General features: G+C 44.6%; 1 long non-coding RNA gene across 6 annotated transcripts; it reads left to right on the top strand.

The window, feature by feature from the left end:
* The first annotated feature begins 16,199 nt into the window (after positions 1-16,199).
* On the top strand, positions 16,200-19,879 carry LOC124654862. Of its 6 annotated transcripts, none has more exons than XR_006988496.1 (9): positions 16,201-16,540; positions 16,615-16,635; positions 16,739-16,832; positions 17,334-18,106; positions 18,232-18,286; positions 18,741-18,830; positions 18,907-18,953; positions 19,259-19,434; positions 19,638-19,879. It is a non-coding gene; the product is annotated as an uncharacterized LOC124654862 (long non-coding RNA). The 6 variants fall into 6 exon arrangements; XR_006988497.1 differs by having other exon boundaries at positions 19,259-19,457; positions 19,719-19,879; XR_006988494.1 differs by having other exon boundaries at positions 16,203-16,540; positions 19,719-19,879.
* Positions 19,880-24,200: the final 4,321 nt, after the last annotated feature.

The raw sequence follows: 24,200 nt of genomic DNA, 5'->3' as shown, positions 1-24,200 counted from the left end.
GTTAGACTCAGCAGCAAGCGAAAGGGCATCGGATGTGGAATCCTCCCGAAGCTGATGGCGTCGTGTGACGGTTATATTGGCAGCCTCTGAAAGAAAGACAGATCAGTGGTCAGTAAGGAAATACCAAGAAAGAGACTATGTGTTGTGAACTTTACCCAATAAATGCTTGATGGATTCACGGAGGACGCCTTCCTTTTTATCGACTGCAACCGCTGTCGCGCGCCTGGCGTCCTGTTCATCCTTCATCTGCTGCTTCAGCTTCGACAGCTCCTCCGTCAGCAGGGCATTTTCCTTCTTGGCATCGGTGGCAAGCCTGTTGGCCTCCAGCACTTGATCAGCCGAAGACTTGACAGTCTTCCGAAGCTGGGCGTTTTCAGCCTCCAGTCGGGTAAACTGCTCGGCGAAATCTACCACAGCATCGACTGTGGCATAAATCGGCTGCAGCAAGGGAAATCAGGGAGACTCAGTCGACATGAAGAAAATTCAGCAAAACAAGGTAGAGTGAATACTTACGTGGTCGCGAGCAGCCGACGAAGTGGGAGCATCGCCAGGAGGAATAACCTTCGACACTGGAATCTTAGCTGATGCGTTGACTTGGCAGGAGAAGGATTCGGTTCCTTAGCTGATGCCATTCTCTCAGCAGATAATTTGGCCCTCTTTGCGAGAGGAACATGATCATCATCAGAGCTACTTAAAAAAATGATGATTAGCATACAAAATGACAAAGGACAAATTACGAAGGGGTAAAGATGCTCACAGTTCCAGGTCATCTTCGGCAGCAAAGAAGCCTGACGGCCCCTTATCAACAGGAGAAGGTGGAGAAGCTCCAACGGCATCATTATCTTGGTCGCTGGGACTAGATTCAGCCGTCGTGATAAAATCCTCGTCTATCCGCAAGCGACGCTTGCTCCTGGTGAAAGCGGCCTCCTCGACAGTGTCGTCCTCTTGGACATCGCTGTCCTCAAAGACCTGCTGGACGTCCTCGGTCCCTTCGGAATCGTCATCATCATCCTCTAGTTCCACGCCGCTTTCCGGTGTGGGAGGATAGCATTGAACGACGGTGGAGGCCTATCAAGAAGAAAAAAAAAGAGAGGGAGAAAGATTGTAAAACACAACGAAGAAAGAAGAAAGCAGGCAAGGAGCGGCAAAGATTACCTCAGTCGGGAGATGGTCAAAACCGTAAGGAGGACGAGCCGATGTCAAGACAATGTTATCCTTCATACTGAGGCACGTCAAGCGGCGAACCTCGTCCCGAAGCTCCTCTGCCGACAGGTCGGCAGAGTTGATCCTTGACTTGTCGCCCTTGCCAGTATAAAGCCATAACTGGTGGGGTCGAGACATTAGCGGCTGCACTCGACGTTGCAAGAACACTGAAACTACTTCAGTGCCGCACATCGTCAAGCCTCCAGTATTCTTCAAGACGACGATCTGCTCAAACAGTTTGTCGGATGTTACCCTCTCTTCGGGAGAAAGGGCGTTTCGCCATGACTTCTTCTTGTGAGCTACCAAGACGTCATCAAAGGGAGGAAGATTCGAACGCCGCCCAGGCACCACAGGATCGCGCAGATAAAACCACTTGTTGCGCCGGCCCTGGATGGATTCCTTCATTGGATAGTCGAAGTAGTCGACCTCCTTCCTGACGACAAAGCCAACGCCACCGACGATGGGGGGGGCATTGCTGTCGTTGTGGCGTTTCACGTAGAAGATCTTCCTCCAAAGACCCCAGTGAGGGTCAATGCCAAGGAAGGCCTCGCAAACGGTAATGAAGATGGAGAGATGAAGAATGAAATTTGGGGTCAGCTGCCAGAGCTGGATCTCGTAGAAGAAAAGGAGGGAGCGAAGGAACTCATAGGCCGGAAGAGAAAGACCGCGGAACAAGAAGGCAACAAACATGACGGTGAAGCCCTTTGGGGGCCTTGGGCTAGAAATCGCACCTGGAAGACGAATGTCGTCCTCAGATGCGGAGATGAAGCCGAGGGCGCGCAGCTTGTTGACGTCGCGATTGGAAATGGCGGAGGCACTCCAATCACGGCTGACTTTGGCCGCGTCCGAAGTGCTGGCGCTCTTCTTCTTGCCCATGGCGTGCGGAACTTCTGACGAAGAAACAGAGGAAGCAGGAGGGCTTAAGCAAGAAGATGAGCAGTAAGAGGTGTGAAAGGTAAAAACAAGGAGGATCTCTATTTATGCCGTAAGAATCTGTGCGAGATCGTGGCCATAACTCCACAGGCGTCGTGGGAGGTGGAGCGGATCTGGCTGTACACGTGGCGCTTGAAGAAAGAATGAAACCGGCGGCCCATTATTCCCACGTTGTGCGAAAATCGAGGGGACGCCTCGGTCGCCGCGCGTGCACTGGTCAAGTCCTAAAAACTGCCCACGCAGAGCTAGGGTGGGCCCGTCAGGTCAAGTCTTGTCAATCAAACCACAGCAGCCGCACGTCAACAGTGACGTCATAGAGATTGTTGCGAGCAGCTGAAGAAAAAATGAAAAAACATCAGATGGTCTTGTGTCCAAACTCGGGGGCTACTCCCATCGGGAGCGATGAACGCGCACCCGACAGAATGAGGACTCGAAGAAAAAAAGGATGAAGGAAAAGGTGTTTGCTCAGCTCGAGTCTGCACCCGGTTGCAAGCATCCGTGCTCAGACTCGGGGGCTACTCTCATCGGGAGCGCTGGACGCGCATCCGACAGAACTTTTTTGCACTCCAGGATCATGCCCGGGGACTTGATTCTGTGTAGGGTAACGTTGTTTTGTCATCGGTAGTTAACCAAAAAAAGTTGGGCACGTTACTCATCATCCCTTGCATGCGGAAAATGTATCGGATGACCTATGAAGACTTGCAGAAAAACTTCCGAGAGCAGAACGTTCGAGTGGTACAACTTGAGTCTACGCACGGATTACAAGCATCCGTACCTAGACTCGGGGGTTACTCCCATCGGGAGCGCTGACGCGCACCCGACAGAAGAAGATGGTGCTGATTCAAGATGAACAAGGATAATCAAGGAGAAGAACATCAGAAGGAGACATGCTTCAGTCTCCACCCGAACTATGTTCGGCTGGACACTCGGGGGCTACTGACGTGGGCATTACCCTTCGGATAACCGACATTGCCCTATCCCGTATTGTCTAGTTGGAAGCCCATGAAGGCACTTGGAGGCAAGACGGGCCATTGGGATGGCGTACCGGAAGATTCCTTGATAGGCAAGACAAAGAAGAAGCCGAATAAGGAAAGATTAGATTTAGAACTATTGTAAACCTAGTCGTACTCGGTTAGACCTCTTGAGACCTGGCCTCCTATATAATGGCCAGGAGAGGGGCTGCCGAGGGACACAATCAATCTTAGCAGCCTTAGCCACCAAAAGTCCAGAGCTAGGTCGCCGCAGCACTTAGCTTCTCGACGAGATCTCAGCCGAACTATTCGGCACCCCATTGTAACCTATTATCTTCATAATCAAGAACAGACAGGCAAGACGTAAGGGTTTTACCTCATCGAGGGCCCCGAACCTGGGTAAATCGCTCTCCCCGCTTGTCTGTGAACCGATGTCTCGTATCAGCTTGCAGGATTCCATCAACCCTAAGCCCCAATCGGAGGGCATTGCCGAGGAGTACCCTCGACACCAATCCTTGTCTCTGGTGCTTGGCAAAGGGTAGAGGAGTCAGTAGAGTACATTTGGTGACCTAGGGTTGATGGTGGAGGCAAAGAACCACTGGATATTGCAATGTGTTGAGTTGGCAGATTTATGTCCGCCAAGTGTTTGATAAAATGGCCGCAAGAAAAATATTTTCGAATTTTTGAAATTTTGGTGGATTGTAATCATATAATAATTGAAGTCTACTGGTGGTGGTGGTGGTCAAATTGGATTTGGTTTGCAAAATCTCAAAATGCACATAATCTTGATTCTACTTTAATGTATCCACTTTGCTTGATCCTCATTTGAATTTGAGCAAGAATTGGCAGGGGTTGTTTTGGGCAAAGTTGTTCACCTTGATGTTGTCTTGGATGGGGTGCAAAGAGTTGGCAAAGTTTAGTTTGAAAATTTTCCAAAACAGAGGCTCAAAGTGGGCATCAGGTTAAAATTATCAATTTTGACCATTAGTGCATGTGAGCTCATTTTGATTTCAAATTTAATTTGATTTGAGTTTCTTTGATTCCAAAAGTGTTAATAAGTGTTTAGGAACCATTTCCAACCAATGGTGCAAGCCAAAAGGGTCTAGGTTAAAGATTTGCAAAAATGGCATAAAGCATATGTGTGTGTTGGTTTTATTTTCTCATTTCTTTTTGTCCTTTCTTCTTCCTTTTATTTTGTTGATCATGAGATCATAGGTTATGGTTTTAGCACAATTGCAATCACACAAGCAATCATCATGGCAAATGCACACTAACACAATAATTAAGGATGAGTGATATGCATAGCACTTGTAGTATTAAAAAGTTTTTGTTGGTTCTCAATTTTGCATTTTGGAAACTCTCTTTCTTTCTTTATTGAAATTTTGGGATGTTACAAGAACCTTAGAACGGTTGGTTTTATTTATACTGTTGATCCTCTGCATCAAAAGTAGAATTACTAACTCTATATATGCATATGCATGTACAAGTAAAAAACTTTGATCTTAAAAAATAGACTGGAAATGGTGGGGAGACTTCCAGTGCTCCACAAGCCGGCACCAATCCTCGTGAGTCGTACTGGCAACATGACTTTTAGTTGGCACTTCAGAAAGTGGAACGCCATCAAAGTATTTTTTCTTCAGATTGTGCCAAAATTAACGGACACCATTCTAAAGATGCTTGTTGCATGCATATTTTTCTGGTGACTGCTTCGTGTTCATTGAAAATTTTCCCTAGTGATATGGAAGACCATGCATAAGAATGACAATTTCTGAGAAATAAAAGCTTTATAAACAGTAAAGGGAGGCAAAGGAATGCAGTTTGTAAATACCGCCATTTTTCCATAGAAGTCACACAGGAGCCATGGGTCTTGGCGGTACTTCTTCCAATTCATATATACATGAATATGGTTCCTGACTGCGCCTATAAGAGCTGATGTCGGCCTTGTCCTCCCTCTTGTTATTATCAGAGGCATCTTGGATCCTCGAGAACGGGTCAATTTGGTCAGTCCTTTCCCCATGTTCGGCCCCCTTACCGCTACACATATAAACAATTGATGAGATAATAATGGTGTTACACCAAATAGACTCTGTAAGGAACAGACAAATTACAAGAACGTGCCTTTATCAACAGTGCCATTCTCGGATGGCACCACAGGTCCTCGTCTGCTTCATCCAAATCATCATTTTCACTGCTCTCGACTCGTAGCAATATTATCAACAAACAAGGGAGGCACACAACCTCAACAACCACGAGCTAGCAAAATGCGTGAAAGGACTCGCGAGTACAACATGCTAAATGCAGTAAGCACTTGGTAGCACAACTTACCATGATCAACGAAGGAGAGTTCGACGAGTAACTTTACGACTTCTGGCGGCTCTGCAATGGCTACTAGATTCATATACATCAAAGTCAGATTCGTCATGTATGTTGTTGCTGGTTGTGGACATGGACCTGGTAGTTCTACGAAGTGGACACTGTGAATCGGTATCTCTCCCGGAAGAGGTCCTAGTAGTTCTAGGAGGTGGCTGCTCAGACAATGGTCTTTTTGTGGCTGCACGGGTTGTGACTCCTACTGGGGCCGTCTTAGTATTACTAGTAGTAGTAATCGGCATACCCTGGTAGGAAGCACAACTTGGATCAATCAAGCAAGAATAGAAAATATTAATTAGCATTCACAATTGAACAACATTTATGTCTGAATTGATGAATATGCAGGATGGACAGAACTAGCACCTTAGTAAGCGAGGCATCAGGTGGTAATGTAAGTTTCTCGTGATTGCCAGAGCAAGATTGTCATCTTCAGCACCTGTACCTCTCTGAATTGCCGATACCCTCTTGCATTGGGGCATTGCACTAACCATTAATGGATCAGTGATGTCTTCATTCAAAGGTTTCTTTTTAGCAACCTCCGACGACTGGTTGTGCGTCTTCTTGAGGATACTAATAGGTGGATTCTCACTGGTCTTGCTGGCCTGGTAATTCAGTTGAGAAGCAGGAAATACATCAATCGATCGAGCATGATAACAAGCCCTTGCAATCAAACAGTATATATACATCTGTATATACTAAGATATGTCAGGATGGAGGAACAAGCACCTTAGCTGTTGGGATGGCTGGTGGTTTTAGAGGCTGATCTGACGACTGGTTGTTGTGTTGACGCGGCTTCTTCAAGATACTAGAAACCACAGTAGTCGTGCTGGCATGGTAAGTTGAACAACACAACATAGAACAATCAAGGGAGCATGATGATAATTATTTTGTAATCACAAATCGGAAACATTTATCTCTCTAACAAAAAAGGACAGTATATAGGAACTAGAACATGCTTGTGTTGCTGAAGCGGTAAAAAGGGTCTATGACTGCCGCAAAGATCCAAATCTTCAGAAAAATGCGCAGATGGTAATTTTTTCTTTCTGTCATTTTTTTAATGCTTGTTTTCTTTGCCCTTAGATGGCTTATTTTTCTGCATTGCTGACGGGAGCAATTTACATGCGTATGTATTATACTTCTGCATAATTAATCCGTTCAGACTCTGAGCATTGAATTTGGGACGTTTATTACCAGGATGATTTCCAACAGGTGTCACCGGTGTTTGGTGTCATTTTTCTGCCGCAGCTAAGATAATTAACACAAACATAAAATTTAGATTATGGTGTGTACGTGTGTCATGAACAAAAAGATGCGATCAAGCAGAAATACTGCAGCATAAACCATGAACCAAAGAAAATCAAGATACAGTATGCAATTGAGGGACAAGCAGGCTAATGCATAACGAGTTCAAAAAAAATTATAATCCATATGGATCGACCAAACAACCGCACACCAATAATAAGTCCTAGTTTGGCAAGACGGTTTTACTAAAATTGAAGTATAACAAAAGTGAAGTATTTTAGCAAAAACTACCAAGACGTTTGGGATCCCGATGACCCATGTGGCCACTAGGTGTGGGTGTAGCCTAACCAAACCCGCACCCATATCCTGAAATCTTACCCTCTACCCGCACCTTGGTACAGATTTTAACCCATGCCCGCATCAGAATGGGTAAAAAAACATGGGCAATACCCACCCTGCAGTCCAAACAAATGCAACAAAGCAATATAATAGCACAACATATAATAAAAATAACAATATATATATTATTCCTTAACTGATTCAGCAAAACCATAACATATAAAAAAGGAACAGAAAAACATAAAACGTATATGAAGAGAAACATCAATGTAATATATGTATAACAAAAGAAACAACAAAACTGTATGGCATAAGAATATAATAAACAGCAAAACAACACAAGCTATGTGAAAACATCAGCATTTTAGTACAACCCAACATATATGAAAGAATACAACATTACAGCCAAACATAAGTTACATAAGAACATACCAATATATAATTCAAACTCGTTAACTTCATAGGTTCACAGAAATTTAAATATTACAATAAAGGTTTGAATGAGGTAACATAAAGGGTAGGCGGGTATGCGGGTATGGGTTTTGCATTCTCATACCCATACCCGCCATACCAATTGGGTAGAGATTTTTTACCATTTACTTACCCATCTTCACTAATATAAAAAGGGAGAGAGGGGCAGATCCAACAAATCTGAGCCCTACACTCGCAAGATCTAACGACCTAGAATTGCCCAATGTGTTGAGCTCCCAATCGCTAATATTCTCATCGCCTTATATCGCTTCGCTAAACTGCTCCAGTTTAGACAAAAACTGCTCCAGCGCACGAGAGAAACAGGCACTATCCCCACGAGGCCACGACCCCCACCCTCTGCGTCGGCGTCGCCGCGACCGACCATCCCAGCCTCCGCCGCGGCGTCCATCACGCGCCTCCAGTCCTCGCCCACCGCCAAGTGCCTCCGATCCTTATCCTCCACGTGCCCCAATCGCCTCCGGTCCTTCTGCTCCACGAGCCCCAATCGCGTCGCCGCAGGAGCCACCGCCTCTGTATGCCGTGGAGTGGAGGCAAGGGCGGCCCTGAGCGGGTGCATCCGGTGCAACCGCACAGGGCCCCAAAATCCAAGGACTCCCCGGCAGAGTAGGTATGTGCTACATCTAAGCACTCATGCGATTAATGACCGAGTCATCGGCGGCGCTGCCGTCTCCTTCGTCTTCCCATTCGGTTTCGTTTCCTCCTTCCCCAATCTCCATTGGCTGATGAAAAGGTTGTCTTCTGCTCGCTGCAGTTTATTTGCCTGTTTTGCCGCGGCTGAGAACAAGATCTTGATTGATATTATACAAATATATCTCCTCGATTCGCATTGGTGAGTAGAAATCATCTTCTACATAGCTCACAGCCTTTCTACTCTTCTTCACCCAATCCGATTTCTTTCCATCGTTGCTTTCTTGTTTTTTCTGATGATCTTTGTAATCCCAACTCTTGCAGTCTCCATAGAATCGAGATACCAAAGAAGATTTGACTGAGTAGAAATCATCTTCTACCTGACTGAAGTGCCTGACTGAAACAAAAGGGGATTTGCTTCTTACCGTGGCGACATCCATTCCCGGGACCAGGTGTTCTTGTTTCAACTTATGCCATATTTTTTTGTAATCTTTGTGTGCTAAGATGTCAACTAAAAAGTATTTTTGTACAGGAATTATGCAAACGAGCAGATTAGTTATAGAATCCCAAAAGGAGCAAATGTAGCACTTGACAAAAGAAAATTACTATTTCCTCCGATTCATATTACTTGCCGTTAGTATGGATGTATCTACAACTAAAATATGTCTAGATATATCTACATAGAAATAATTAATATGGATTGAAGGGAGTAGTACAAGTACAACCAAATAAGGGAGGCCTATATAAGAACAAATATCGACTTTATAAACTACATCTATCGATAAAAAAATGTCGCAAGTTTATCTAAATTTGGATATATCTAGATAGTATGTGCTCAAGGCGTGAGTACAACCTTAACTTGTTTACATGAAGCCAATTTCGGGGTTTCTACATCTACTCTTCATATTGAGATTGCAACGAAATACTGACCAAATTGATGCAATAACTTTATCTGCTATTCATAATTTCATATATGAGATGCCAACCAGATTTTTTTAATTCATTTTTTTGTTTCTGCTAAAATGAGACAAAAAAAGGTTAAATGAACTTTCAATTTTCTCCGTTCATGTCGTTCAGTTATTGCAAGATTTTCTTTATCCCGGAAGCTACATGAGAAACGAGTGCTGACCAACCAAGCTATGCGTCTATCGTGTTGCTGAGGGAGACGCATTTCTTTTGTACTATATAACCTACGCGGTAGAGGTAAAAAAGTTAAACTCGCTTTTCACTAAAAATACCCACCAAACGAACCAGTAAAATGAACCGTGAGTCGGTCACTGCTCCTGCCCCATAAATTTAGTGCACGCGAAAAATTGAGTTTTTTTCATATTTTTTTTGTCAAAATGTTGATCAAGCATGCACTATTAGACATATATTTTGACGTTATCGAGAATTTCTCCTAATTCAAAATTTTAAACAATTTTTAAGTCACACATAATCATACTAGTATTTCGTTTTTGGCAAATTAATTTATATCTAAATTTTAAATTTTGCTATATACGAAATATCTTTGGGACATTTTTATCTATCTAATTTATCAACTCATCTTCTTGTTATTTATCAACGGTAAATGTGAAGTTATGGACATGAAAAACTAATTTCATTTAGAATATTGTAGGAACATTTTTAGCTCATAATTTATCAACCCATCTACCTATTATTTATCAACGGTAAATATGAAATGATATCTATCTAATTTTATTTACACTATTTTTTGGAATATTATTAGCTCACAATTTATCAATCCTTATGTTCGTTATTTAGCAATGGTAAATGTGTAGAGTTATCAATATGAAAAGTTAATTTTACTTAGAATATCTTAGAAATATTTTAGCTCAAAATTTATTAACTCTTTCACCCGTTATTTATCAATGGTAAATGTGAAAGTTAAGCTAATTTTGTTGAGAATATTTTTGGGAACACTATTAGCTCATAATTTATCAACCCCCTCTTCGTTATTTAGCAGTGGTAAATGTGAAGAGTTATCAATTTACAAAGTTAATTTCATTTACACTATTTTAAGAACATTTTAACTCACAATTTATCAACCACTCCGCCCGTTATTTATCAATGGTAAATATAAAATGTTATCAACTCGGAAACCTAATTTTATTTAAAATCTTTTGGGGACATTTTTAACTTACAATTTATCAAACCACTTGTCGGTTATTTATCAATAGTAAATATGAAAATTTATCAATCCATGTACCCGCTATTTATAAACGGTAAATGTGAAAAGTTATCAACCTAAAAAGCTATTTCATTTACAATATTTCAGGAACATTTTTAGCTCACAATTTATCAACCTCTCTACCCATTATTTATCAACGGTAAATGCGAAAAGTTATCAATCTGAAAAAATAATTTCATTTATAATATTTTGGGAACATTTTTAGCTCACAATTTATCAACCCCTCCGCCCATTATTTATCAACAGTAAATGTGAAAAATTATCAACCCAAAGGCTAATTTCATTTAGAATATTTTAGCGACATTTTAACTTACAATTTATCAACCCCTCTTCCCGTTATTTATGAACAGTAAATGTGAAAAATTATCAACCCAAAAAGGCTAATTTCAATTAAAATATTTTGCGACTTTTTAGCTTACAATTTATCAACCCCTCTTCCCGTTATTTATCCACGGTAAATGTGAAAAATTATCAACGTGAAAAGCTAATTTCACAAGTTTTTTACCTTATGCCTCCTATTCATCAACGGTAAAATGAAAAAGTTACAAAACCCAAAAGCTAACTAAATTGAAAAGTGATATTTATTTAAGTTGCAAGTGGTAGTTCATTTGAGTTGCAAGTGGTTTCCCCACCCATTATTTTCCCCTCTTAAAAACAACTACCCCGAAAAAGGGAACTATAAAAAAACTAGTCCAAAAACATGAATCTTGATACTAAAATAACACTTTCTAATATAACATAAAAGTAGAGTTTATAAAAAAAGGAATTGTAAAAAGGGAAAATTCAATATTTTTAATCAGGGTAAATAAACCGGAATTGATAAAAATCTAGCAAAAGTAACTTGAATTTTGTTTGAAACTATATAATCAAATACAATAACTGAAAAAAGAGAAAAAGGATAAAAGGGAATTGAAGAAATTAGAGATTTAGCCTAGATACGAATGGCCCAACTACCCTGGCCCATTTCCCACACGGCCACACAAAAAATGCTGAGACCACGATCCATCTCAAAAAAACAATGATAACGCCACCAAGTCATCGTTCCCAGGCAGGGCAGCAGTTGGCAGTCTCTCTCAGCCGCCGCCTCCAAAGAAAAAGACCTAGTCGTCTTCAGCCTCCTCCATAGATCAGTTCCCCCTCCTTCGGTCGGTTTCGTCGGCATCGGGAGGAGCGGGGAACCCGGGGAACCTAATCTATGCGTGGAGTTTTCAATAAAAGTAGTCTTTTTAGTACTTTATGTTAGGGTTTTGGTCGTTGTTTTCTTGTTGGTTTCCCCGCAATGGAGATGACATCGTCTGCAATAAGTGATCTTCGGCCTTTCATTCGACGACGAGATCTCCTTCCCGACGTCAATGGTGCTGTTGAAAGATTACAATTATCTAGATATGGGTGTTCAGATCTTGCTTCGCCAGATCGATCTTGGATCTTTTCTCATGGCTGCCGCGAGGAGGATTATCCTTGCAGTTTTTTGTTCCGATTGCTACGTCCACAATGGTGATTCATACTCTCGGCTCTCCATCAACGTCGACAAGGAAGATCGGTTTTTATTCCCTGACATACTGGTGTTGGTACTCTTGCCGATGTTGATTGACTACTTTAATGGTTGCGTGCGTGCACGCAGCCTTGGCATTGCTGCTCAAATTAAAATTATGGGAGAACCTTCGTTGGTATTTACAGGTCTATGGTTTGTTATCTGTCTATGGCTGCTTTCAGGAAAGTACAAGATTATGTCTTGGAAGAAGAAAGAGTTTGAAGACCTCGAAGATTTGCTAGTATCTTTTAGATTTTATTTTGTAATTGCTAGAGACAGCTCGTGTATCTCTACCATGTACTATTTATTATTATGAATATATGTGGTATTGATTGTCAAAAAAAAAAGTCATCGTTCCCAGGCCACGCCTCTCTCTCTCTATGTCAACTCCTGTCCTTCGACACCCTCGTCAGGAAGCTCCTCCCGCCGGCGGATCATCCCCAGCCCCACGCCGCGACCACCTCCCAGATCCCTCGTTCCTCCGCGACCATGTAAACTCCAGATCTGTCTCGGAATCTCCGTATACCAGCATACCGAGATCTCGCAGCGCCATCGGACCAGGCCATATTTCTTGGCGCTGGTGAATGGAATTAACGGCTGGAGCCAGCCGCTCCGGCAACCTGGTGACCTGCGCCGTTGACTCATCGAGTGGAGTGGGGCCGCCAGTATGGATGTAAACGGACACGTCCGTGACGTCCATGACGTCAATTGCTTAAGCCGTTTAAACTAATTCACCTGTCCGTGATTTCCGTATAAATTTGTTCAGCTGTCCGTGGACGTCCGCTGGTCATACACGGACAGAACGCGCGCACGATAGCTAGCCTGTTCTGAATCAGTCGCGCACAATGCTAGCATCTGTGTAGGCTGGCAAAGAGGGCGCCTTCTCCTCGGCGGCCGGCGGACAGTGGCATCCGCACAGGCGATGCTACGGCAAAGATGGAGGAGCCCTGCTGTGAGGGATTTGTGCAGGTTGGGAGAGGACGCGCCTTCTCCTCGGTGGCCGGCAGCCATTTCTTCCAATGGAACGATGTTGTCATCGTCATGGCCGTGGACGAGAGCGGCAATGCACATACTGCATTTTTCCTGCCCTTTCTGCCTCCAAGCTCTAGGGGCCTGAATTTTACGATGGCACCAGAACAAAATTCAGGTAGAGCACGGGATTGCAATAAGGGAGAAATCAGACCTGCTCCCTGCCCTCTAAGTTGACACTGATGCCGCCGCCCTCCGTTGTCAAATTCTTTCCCTTCTCCAACACTGGGTCAAAGGCCATGGCAGCGACGAGGAGGGAATCGGGCGGCGGCCAACGGCCAGGCGCTCGGCGGCGGAAACCTTCTGAGATCCTGCGAGGAGCTCCTCAGCAGCTCAAAGGAGATCAGCGGGATGAGGTAGGTGGAGGGCTGCGACGGCCGGAGCGCAGGCTGGCGGCGACAAGCTGGGCACCACCCCGACGGTGGCGAACGGCGTGGCGGTTTCCCCTATCGACCGAGATGGCTCTGTTTCCAGAACAGACGGGACTGGCAGGCTCTGCAGGTGATGTCCGTGTAGTCCGTGTAAAATACGTGGCCCGTCCCGGAAGCCGTTTGCTATTTCGACGAACACGAACACACGGACTCCACAGACCTCCGCGTCCATTTGCATTCTGAGCCGCCAGCCTTCTATCCTCCATTCATCCTGCTCCCGAACGGAAAGGGGAAAGTATCTCGACGGAAAATGACAAAATGGAAAGACGCGTACCGCTTCGCGGGAGCGTTTCGCGCCGAAGAGTCGACCGCGCGCGGTCGAACGCGAAGGAGGGGATTCGCTTAATATCTTATATGGAATCAAGATTTAAGTTTATCAATCTTTACCTACTAATAAAGGAAGTAAGGTTTCTCCCCTAATTTTCGTCCGTTTTTTTATTGCCCATATTTTTATTCTGTAATTACAAAAGTATTGCCACCGTTTCAGTGAAAAAAACGGATCGTTGGGTCGGTCTCCCGATGCCTATAAAAGCGTCCAGCTTGTGTCGCTAATTATGGTTGTGGTTTGGGCCTGGGTGTCTCTTCTTAGAAGTCGTTCGTATACGTCGTTTCTGATGGTCCGTGGTAAGCTGGGCAATTTCATGGGGCTTACTGTAGTTCGGATCTTGCTAGCGGCGGAGCAGCCCAATTAACTAGCAAACTGATGATCGGGACACCAGCACGGAATGGATTAATCCACAAATATTGTATCGATAGTCCCACCTCGCTCCCCTATAAGGAGTTACATCAGTTTATATGCGTAATTTTTCTGGGTTGTAACAAGCCACAACAATCATTGTATGATCCAAGATCTAATGTGGAAGTGGGATTAAAAGAGCGATGAAACGCTGCCCGTGGGTGGTGTGAGGAATTAAAGAGGGAGGAAGGAAAGCTTGGGGAAAGCGCAATAAAAGGAATTGCGGAGGAAGGAATACCTAATTAAAAAAAGGGAGGAGGGAATGCTTGGGGAAAGGAAAGGAAACAAAAGAGAATTGCACAACAAATCTAAGCTGGCCTGGTGGCGAGGAAGAAAAAAGTAGGGACGCGACTCAGCCAACCCACCGATTGGAGGTGTGAATAATCGGCCATGGAGCTAGGCGGCATGAATTCCTCTTACTGATATTTTACGTTTATTTTCCATATAATTGGACAACTTATTTTTTATGGTAGTTGTGTTCTATAAAATAAAATTTAGTAAAAGCTAATCCGCCACAACGCGCGGGCATAATTCCTAGTCTATCTTAACTATTAAATTCCAATGAGTCTGGTACGTCGTACGTCGCCTCCTGTGATCTCCGGGTTGTGATCGAAACCAAAAACGGTCTGTGTGTCCCGCCCCGGTCTCCCAGGTAGCGATCGGAGAAAAACCTTGACACAGGACCGGCAAGTGGCCTCGTCTTTCATGTTAGCCCCTCACAAATTTGGAAATCAGCCCTATCGACTTGCTTCACCTGACCCGATCTTCTCCTTCTATTTCCTTTGAGCAGCGGGGACTGACACTGACGTGGTCGCACGGCTCAAACACCCTGCTCCAGATCGGCGTCGGAGACCGCTGTTCCTGTCGAGGACGCCCTTGCAACTACCACACGAGGCAGGACCGGCGTAGGCGCAGGCAGGAGCAGGCCAAGCTCACCGGCCGCTTTGCCGACTCAGCGTGCAGGCTGACCTTCACCAGGTTACGCACCTCTGCTGCTCGGAGCAGCAGGTCGCCGCCCCAAACTATCCGCCGCAAGGGAGGCCGCGCCTGCTCCCTTTGCCCCGGCCATGGAAGCCACTCCGCTATGGAAGCCACTCCGGCCAGCCACGCCCTACTACTGTTGCTTTCCCCGTCCGAACCAGTAGAAGTTGTGGCCGATGCCATCTGCCCCCTACCGCTTCCTCCTACTTTTTCCTAAATGCAGACGACCTTCTATATTATCAATCCAGTACGAGTGTACGACCATGTCCATCTAGCCACACGCTACAATCGATTGGGATGTTCTGCTGCTTCACATTTGCACCTTCTCATACCGGGAGCATGAGAAATTGAGTTCTGTTTCCCATTTTCGTGAATTAAAATAGTAAATTTAGTTTTACTGAACTTTAGTAAAAATGCTACTCCAATATCATCTTCATCCATGCCGGCTTTCCTACAACATGAATTGTTCCGCAGTCTGTTAAGTACTCCCTTTACTCTGTCAACAGTATGCAGCATTTTATGCGGGGAACTGAAGAATGAAAGTAATTGGGCATAAATATTCAGCCAAGACGTAGGTTGGGGTCAAATGTGATCGATCAATTCATCAACTAGCTAGCTTAATACATCACATGTTCCTTCGTAAATAGCTTTGCATCTACCACGCTTCTCGTGTGAAACCACTCTTCCCGCCTTACTCATAGAGTAATTTTGTAATGGGTTAGATCAAATAATTGATTCAAAAAAAATGTGTGATGCTCAAATGGATAGTGTTTTTCAGTTAGAGTTAAACCTCATACTTTTCTATAGCCATGATGTATATACAAAGATTATTAGAAAGTTAGTGGTCGGTTTTTTCTTTTACTTCTCCAAAGTCGTCGTATGAAGTAATAGGTAAGAGAATTAAAATATGTGAGAAATACAACATACATCTAAAACAATGATAGAGCCAAAATAAAAGTTTACATGAAACTTAAGATGTTCACATTATTTTAGACACGTTGCAACGCACGTGCATTTTGCTAGTTTCTACTATACTCTGAATGGTTGGTACGTCCTCTCTTTCCTTCCCGTTTACTTCCACCTATTCAGCTACCACGCACGATAGAAATCCGATCAGAAAATAAATAAATTCTAACGGAAATTGCGCACACGACTTCTGAACCTCCACCGCTGCCCTCCCATTCGGGTGAGGAACCACCGCACTGATGGAGGATGCGTATTTCCCCGTCGCGTCCTGCAGGATCTGTGCTCAGATTCCCCTCCGCGCGCCGCCGAGATCCGCGGTAGAGAGAACCGGGGTCGCCGCCTCAGCCTTCCATCCGTCCGTCGCGCACGCCCGTCCCTCCGTACATTGAGGACACTGGCCCCACGATCCACCGATTCAGCGCACAGGATGTTGATGATATTGACCGCCGATTCGTTGGCCGCCGGACTCATCGCGTCTCTCGCGGCAGAGGCACACAGGTACGTGAGTTTTTCTCCACATACTTCAATACCTAGCTGATTTCCCATTGCTGATTCTCGTTTTTTTTTTCCAGCGATGGTTTTCATCTGTGCAGGTAGCCATGACTTTCCACTGCAGTTACTTATCACATAGGAGTAAGAATTTTTTTATTCTTATACTGTTATCCAAGTACATCAACAATCCTTCATTTGGTTCAGTCTTGAAAGAGCAGCACGTTTTACCACTGCCGCTTTTAGCTCTATCTTCTAGCGAACCTCCATGGCAACCTGCCGGCTCACCTACGGAAAAATGGTACGAGGAAGATGTGGGATCTTGTTAATCACTATTTTGTTTAGTATCTATTCTTTTTTACTCCTGGTGAAATTATTTTAATCATTTTATTGTTAGTTTGCTTGGTTGAATGGTCGTTGACTCAGGATAGTACGTAAACTACTTCAGGCCAGAGTTAGTGAATCCATGAATTTTTTTTGAAATTTTGGGCCCTATTGGAAGTATGATTATTGTGGAAAATCCAGTATCTTATGTTCTTGCATCTTGAGGTCATGATGTGCATTTATCATTTATGTGCTGATTTTGATGTTGGACATACAAATTGTGAGAAAAATGAATTCCCCATCCCTGTTGATATATGCTACTAGAAAAATTAATTGCTTTTTTCAGTTAAAGCCTCAATTACTTAGTATTCCAGTTAAGAATATTTTATCTTATGTGTATAACAAACATATTCTCTTTTGCAAGCTCATCGTTTGGTTCATGGAAAATAACTTCAAGACACATTTGTTGTTGATGCAGGTGCAAGCATTTTCTTGCATCTGGAGGTCTTACTAAGTTGCGGCATTTAATTCTCAATCCAGGTATCGCAATCTGTCATGATGCCATTAAGGCATTAACTGTGAACTCCATCCCTGCAGGATATGTTGCATGAGGTTGTAGGTCTCGATATCTTATCTTGGATAAGATGTCTGGATCTTTGTACTCTTGCTGTGCTGACAATCTCCAGCGGTCCAACTCAAGGAATTGGCACGATAAAACTTTGACTACCAGACTTTTTGTAACTGATCCAAGATTGATGATGGCATATTACTTGTATAATTTTCCTTGATGTTTATTGGATTGATGAATTATGTTATTGCAACTTTTTCTGAACCATGTCCACTATTCAATTCTTCACACACAGCTTCTTAGGGTATCACTGTAGTCTTGAACCATGACATTTTATATTTATCGCATCTGTTTTGACTAGCTTACAGAGAGTGGTATTTAGCCATAGGACTGTAAACAAGTAGTTGTTTCATTCGTTGTAGACTTAAGAGCAATAAAATGTTGTTTCTTTTGGAAATTTGAAATAAATGAAAATACATATTCTTCGGAATGGATGGTTCAGTTCAACAATTATTTTCATTAGGTTCCTGTGAAAGCTACTACATACTAAAGTACCATCGATCTATGACAGGTTCAGCTGCACACTTTTACTGACTGTTGTGCTTTGGTGTTTTCATTGAACCAGATTGCAGTTACATAAATCAAGCTTGTTGCTGGAAAGCCAACTCGTAAAGTCTCCTGAAGTATGTGTACATATATATTTGCACGCTTGAATTTATGTTTTAACACTTGGCATGTGGAGAAAAAAAGTTCTTTACTGACATTGTTGTGATACTGAAGTTCCTTTTACTCTTTTCCAATGATGTAGCCCGGCAAGTCAAAGTCAAATGCTCAATGGAATGACTAATTAGCGTTGAAACACCGTATGTGTTGTTGCGCCCTTAATACTATATATCCAATGTTCAATTCAGTCCAGGTTGTATCTATTCTTGTATGTCCGGCTTTGTCATAAGTAGATGAGGTTTTGGGCTCACCCATATGTCTTATCTTAGTTCTCCGCATGCTGAATATAGCCAAAAGGGGGAGCCTACCTTGTAGTGTTGGTCTTCCAATTTATACATGCCTACAGGATATCTCATGTTATTTTTGTTTTGTTTTACGGATTCTTCATAGCTATAATATGTGGACCGAGGTTCACTCAACAACACTGAATGTTCTTGGAAAACAACACTTAACCCTGCTCAATATTCCATTCATAGGACAGTATCAATGCCACTTAATGGTTATTGCTTATGCTGTAAACTCATGATTTTCCAACGTGACTAAATGGGTATTGATGATGTTGTAACTCATGATTTTCTTATTTATTACTTGCAGGTTTCAATCTCAAGCCCATCTAGAATTTTGCGTTGAGATCCTGGTGTACACGTTGGGCTAGGAGGTTCAAGTTTGAAAACCAACACCAATGTAGCGTTCTGTTCAAATGTTTCTTGACTTTTCCTATTTGTTTGAGCGTTTTTCACTATTTTTTCTCTGTTGGTAGGTTATCATCCGAAGCTATCTTTTATTACCAAGTTCGATCCAATACAGGTTACGCACTTACACTTCAATCAGATGTTGTTTTTTAGTTTTGACATTCTGTTTATACCAAATAGATATTGTGCCGACAAGCTTCTAAATTAGTGTTTCATTTTTCGCCTGGTTTTTAGACTGAAACTTCCTCATGATTCCTAAGATGTAAATCATCTGTTCTCATAAGGCTTAGCTTCACTGTTTAGATTCAATTGTTGACAAATAGCATGATAAATAAATGGACAATTGCTTGTGAAGTAGTAAGCCTCTTACATATTCTAAGCTGACGATAACATGTTTGCGTGCCTATTCGTGGTTCACAGGAATAGATGCTATCACATTTCACAAGAAGGACGTTCCATATGGGATTGGTGTGTTTTACCACGAACTCAACAAGGAGGGGATGCTTCCTGATCTATTTGTTGTGCTCTGCTGTGATCCCGGCCTCTGTCTTTCAGAACCTTTGCCCGCAACTAGAGAGAAGCTTGCACATTGCCAGGTGAGCCACTACTACCAGGAAATGTAAGGATACTATATCTTCTTGGTTTCGGCGTTCCTTTCCCTCACATTTCAGCACTTCTTTTGTTAATAATATGGGGATGAGAGCAAATAAGGAGGCCTCGATTCAAAGAAATCAAACGCTCTTTGGCTTCCTATTATTTGGTGCTTTGCAATGCATGATGCCTTCGCTTTCTTTGGAAGCCTGCTGCATGGTAGACTTCAACAGAAATGGTTCGCCATACGGGAAGGTTGTAATACGCCTTGATTGGCCTCTCCCTGCAGACACAAGCCAAGCCAGTTGTTGTTGTGCCATCGACTGTTACTGCCGTGCCACAAGATTGCAAAACTGGTCGAGCAGGATTTCCCATCACTTCATACTTCAGTGATGACAGACTACATGAAGGAAATCTTGTGTGCGCAACTGGAGTATACTTTTTTTTTTTTTTTTTTTTTTGCGGGTAGCAACTGGAGTATACTTGGCCTGCAGGTAAGAACCGCTCTTGCGCGTGTGGGTAAGGGGCGCTCTTGCAGCAATCCATGGCGAAATCAGGTCTAGAGTACAGTTGCTCGCCATGCTGGCTAATTTGTTAATGGCTATCCGTAGCAGTTATCCCTACCAATGCATATGTGTTTAACTATACTTGAAAGATACCTGATTACATATATTTGTGTACGGAAGTGCATGTTCGTGCAAATGTGTTATACAATAATGGTATTTGCTTATGTGAAGGGCGCATGCTTTATTAGCTGATAAAAAAACATATGATAGATTTGACTACTTTATATATTTATAAAGCATATTTGGATGAGTACGGTAAATATTTGTGTTATGGATCGTGGAATGTGATGTTTGTGTCTCATGTGTTCATTTTTCGAATCGGAGGCCATCAATCGATGCATACGGTCGTCTTTATTATTTTATTCAACAAAGGTTTGATAAAACCCCAAAGCCACCACACAACACCTACATTTGACAATGAGCGGAAAACATGCCAACGACCCTGAAAACACGAAAACCCCTTATCAACACTAGAAGTAGGGAACATTGCATATCCGAGGCACCCTCTAAACGAAACGGGAGCACTCATCTGGTCTAGCAGACTCTTAATAAGTACCGCGGTCTAGCAGACTCTTAATAAGTACCGCATGCACACGCTACAGAAGTCGTCACCTTCATCGAACCACCGACCAATCTTGAGGATAAAAATCAACACAATCTTCGTCGTTCTTGCTAACGATGCTGCCATGACGCCAGAGAGGGCAACCTCCCTACATGCGTCCACCATCACATGCAGTCGTCGAGACCCCGCTGCGCGACACCGCCGAGATCCATCACCGTCAACATTGTAGATGAAACACCGCTCCACACAGGCATGGCGAGTTCCAAGACGATGCCACCAGAGGTTAAGCGACACTGATAGCACCGTCATCGTCCGTTCTGGGAAACCCGGATCTAGGGTTACCCCCGATACATGTGACATGAGGCGAGAGATATGCGGCCTCGACGCCTTCAACAAGGTGACGATTTCCAAGGACGCCATCATCATCGGCTCCAACAAGGTTGGAGCACGGATCTCACCGGACGCCCGCCTCGCAAACCCGCGCATGCAGCCCGAGGGGCCGATCCGCATGAGAGAGGAGGATGTCTCCACACCGCTCGCTCGTCGATCAACCTAGATCCCCACTACCACCATGCCATCACCTCCACCAGAGGTAGAGATGAACGACGATAGCCCGTGCCGCCCATAGTCCTCGCCACCTGAAGAAGGTGGCCAACGGCCGTCAACCCATGCGCATGCAACGACACAATCATTTTATACCAAATCATCTTGTGTAGGATTGTGTCCTTGTTGGGATTTAGTTCACAAAGTGTCGTCAAGGCAAGTCACTTGACCAAATTCTAGGGAAATCATAGGCATATAATTAGGTGTGCGAATTAGGGGATAACTTGAAGCCAATGACATGGATATAGAGGAGATTGATGATAAAGAAATATTTGACACAATGAAGGATCCATTGAAGTAACAAGGGCATTTTGATGATGCATTTATGATAAATTCTGGCAACTATTTATGGAAATGCACCAACACTCTTTTATATACATGTGAGTATTTATATCTCTACTGTATTGTTGCAACAAATATATGGACCGTAGCAACGCACGAGCATTCCGATTTTTTTTAATAATATTTTTTTAATATTAATTCTACAAATAATACTTGATTCTAAATTTTTTCGAAATAATATACCATCGGAGTAGCGTTTCCCGATTAGTACATATCGGGGAAGCCAAACCCGACTACTTGATATTGTGTGGACCATTGTGTACGACGTAGCAGACAAAAAATTATATCGGGGAATGCTAACCCGAGAAGCTCCTATCGGACAAGTCTAACCCGACAGCCACATGTCGGACAAGTCCAACCCGACTTGCCTCTGCCATGAGCAGGGCCGAGTGAACGCATGATTCGCTGGTTGTGCCGCTCCTTGCTCCTGCGTCCCTGCTACGCGTGCTTGTCAGAGCATTTTCAGTCGTGTTCCCTAAATCGTTCCAAAACACCGTCGGATTGAGTGTTTGGGGACGTATTTCGTTCGTGCCGCGTTTGGAGGACATCGCTCCCCAGTCGCGTCCTCTAAATAAAATTTCGGAAACAAACTTAAGTGAGATTCGATTAAATTCATCTAAACTTGGCATATATTACATAGATTCGAACTAGATTCGACTACATTTAAACTAAACCTAGTCTAGAAGTACTTGCGGCGGCCGGAGGCGTCGTAGTTCTGATGGAAGTTGTACATGTCATCGGTGATGACCTCCGGCTTGACGCGCTCGTCGGGCTCGTCGACGGGCTCGTCCTTCACCAGGCCACTTGGCCCTGCCTCGCCGTCGTCGGTGAGGTCCACGAGCGGCTTGCCGGAGTCGCGGATGGACAAGGCGATCGCCGTCTCGAGGTCGCCTCTCCAGGCGTCCTTGTCGTTCAGCGACGTCAAGCACGCCGCTTGCAGCCATGGCTAGTCCTCGGGGACGTCGCTGCTGCCGCTCGTACTCCGCCAGCAGCGCTGCCTTCGATGCTTCCTCCGGCTTCGGGATGAGGAGGGCGCCGCCTCGCCTCTCTTGCTGCCGCCGCCGCTGCCGCGCCTCGGATTCACGGGCGTTCACGGCCATCTTAATGTACGGCCGGCGGCAACGGGTGGTTGCACGCAATAACACCGTCGCGGACGGCCACGCGGCCATGCATGACGAGACGCGTCCCTGCGTCGCCTGGGAAAACAGGGACGCCATTAACGTCGCTTGACCAAAGGTAGGCGACGGGGTTTTAGGCTTCCGAGCCGCCGACGGGTCGGCCCGCGTCGCTTCACCTCGCTTTCGTTGTGTCCTGCGTGCCCAGAGCGTCCCATGTGGTTTTCGTGCCTTGATCTTCTCATAGTAGCCATGGAACTTGCTACACGGCCCCTTGATCAAGTTCCAACGGTGAGAGAGGGCGCCCTCATTCCGGTTCATCTCTATGGTGGCGTAATCACCATAGTTCTTCTTCTCGTTGAAGCAATCGAAAATGCGCTTGTAGTACTTGCCCTCGGTTTGGTTTGCGCCGATGATGGGGCAAAGCTCACTTGCTTCCACGCCTCGATGAGGCATTCATCCTCCAAGGACCTCCACCTCGGAAGATGGCGCGACGGCGAGGGTTTTTCGGGTTGGAGGTTGGATGGGAGATGGAGCGGCTGGTGGGAGAAATGAGCGGCGGAGGGGACTGGGTTTTGGGAGAGAACATGTATATTTCATCGGCGTGTGGCTGACAGGCGGCTCCCACGCCCAAAATTTTCAGCCTCGCGAGGCGCCGGCGCGCCCGATTCGTGCCCTTGGCGAAGGGGCCGGTACGGGGTTGGGAAATGTTTGATGCTTCTTGGGGCTTCTTTGGCGACCGTGAAGTCACCGGATGAATTGCCGAGTAGATAGATCAGATCCGGACGCTGCAGTTGTTCCGCGGTGATACGGACTCGACCCGCTCCTACCCACCCTGGGGTATCATAGCATGTCGGGAATCGAGGGGGGACATACTGGACGTAACTACTCCCGTCGGGCTTCTATTGGGTTCGAAAAAGCACCGGCGCCGTTTGAGACGCGCTGGTGCGAGCCCATTTTCGCCCCCGGCCTCCAAAAAGCTATCGGGGCCGCTATCGGAGGCGCCGGTGAAGATGCTCTCACTACCTGATGCATATCCAGCCCCGGCATGTGACTATTTTGGTTTTTGCTTTTTGCTGTTTGCATGCCACTTCTTCATTAGCAATTTGGCATCTTACCCAGCGCATGGCAGCTGATGAAAATCGCAGTCACATGCACTGCATGGTGCGGCTCCCTGCAAAAAAGATGAAATCGGGTTAGGCTAGCCCGATCAAGTCGGGTTCGGTAAACCCGATATGTTCTATCATTAGATAGGATCTACAGATTTTTTGTCAGTCGGGTTACCCTAGCCCGAAAAGTACTAATCGGGAAACACTACCCGGACGGTGTATTATTCTTGATAAAAATCAAAATCGAGTATTATTTGTAGAATTAATGAAAAATAAGTATTATTAAAAAAAAATCGCCGAGCATTCAACTAGTCTACACTACTTAAAAAGAACCCCCACCTTCGTACGTCAAACGGTTTCGTCGTTGGCTTCGTCGTTTCGCACGGGCTAAACTGGGCCGAAGCCCAACTACCTCGTCATGATGGAACGTGCCCTTGCTCCTCATCCTCCCCCCTGCGCGAATTCAACGACCCG

The sequence above is a fragment of the Lolium rigidum genome, chromosome 5, assembly GCF_022539505.1.
Source record: "Lolium rigidum isolate FL_2022 chromosome 5, APGP_CSIRO_Lrig_0.1, whole genome shotgun sequence".
In the NCBI taxonomy this organism is placed as follows: Eukaryota; Viridiplantae; Streptophyta; class Magnoliopsida; order Poales; family Poaceae; genus Lolium; species Lolium rigidum.
Note: the sequence above shows the minus strand (reverse complement) of the source record. Positions and strands in the feature narration are given on the sequence as shown.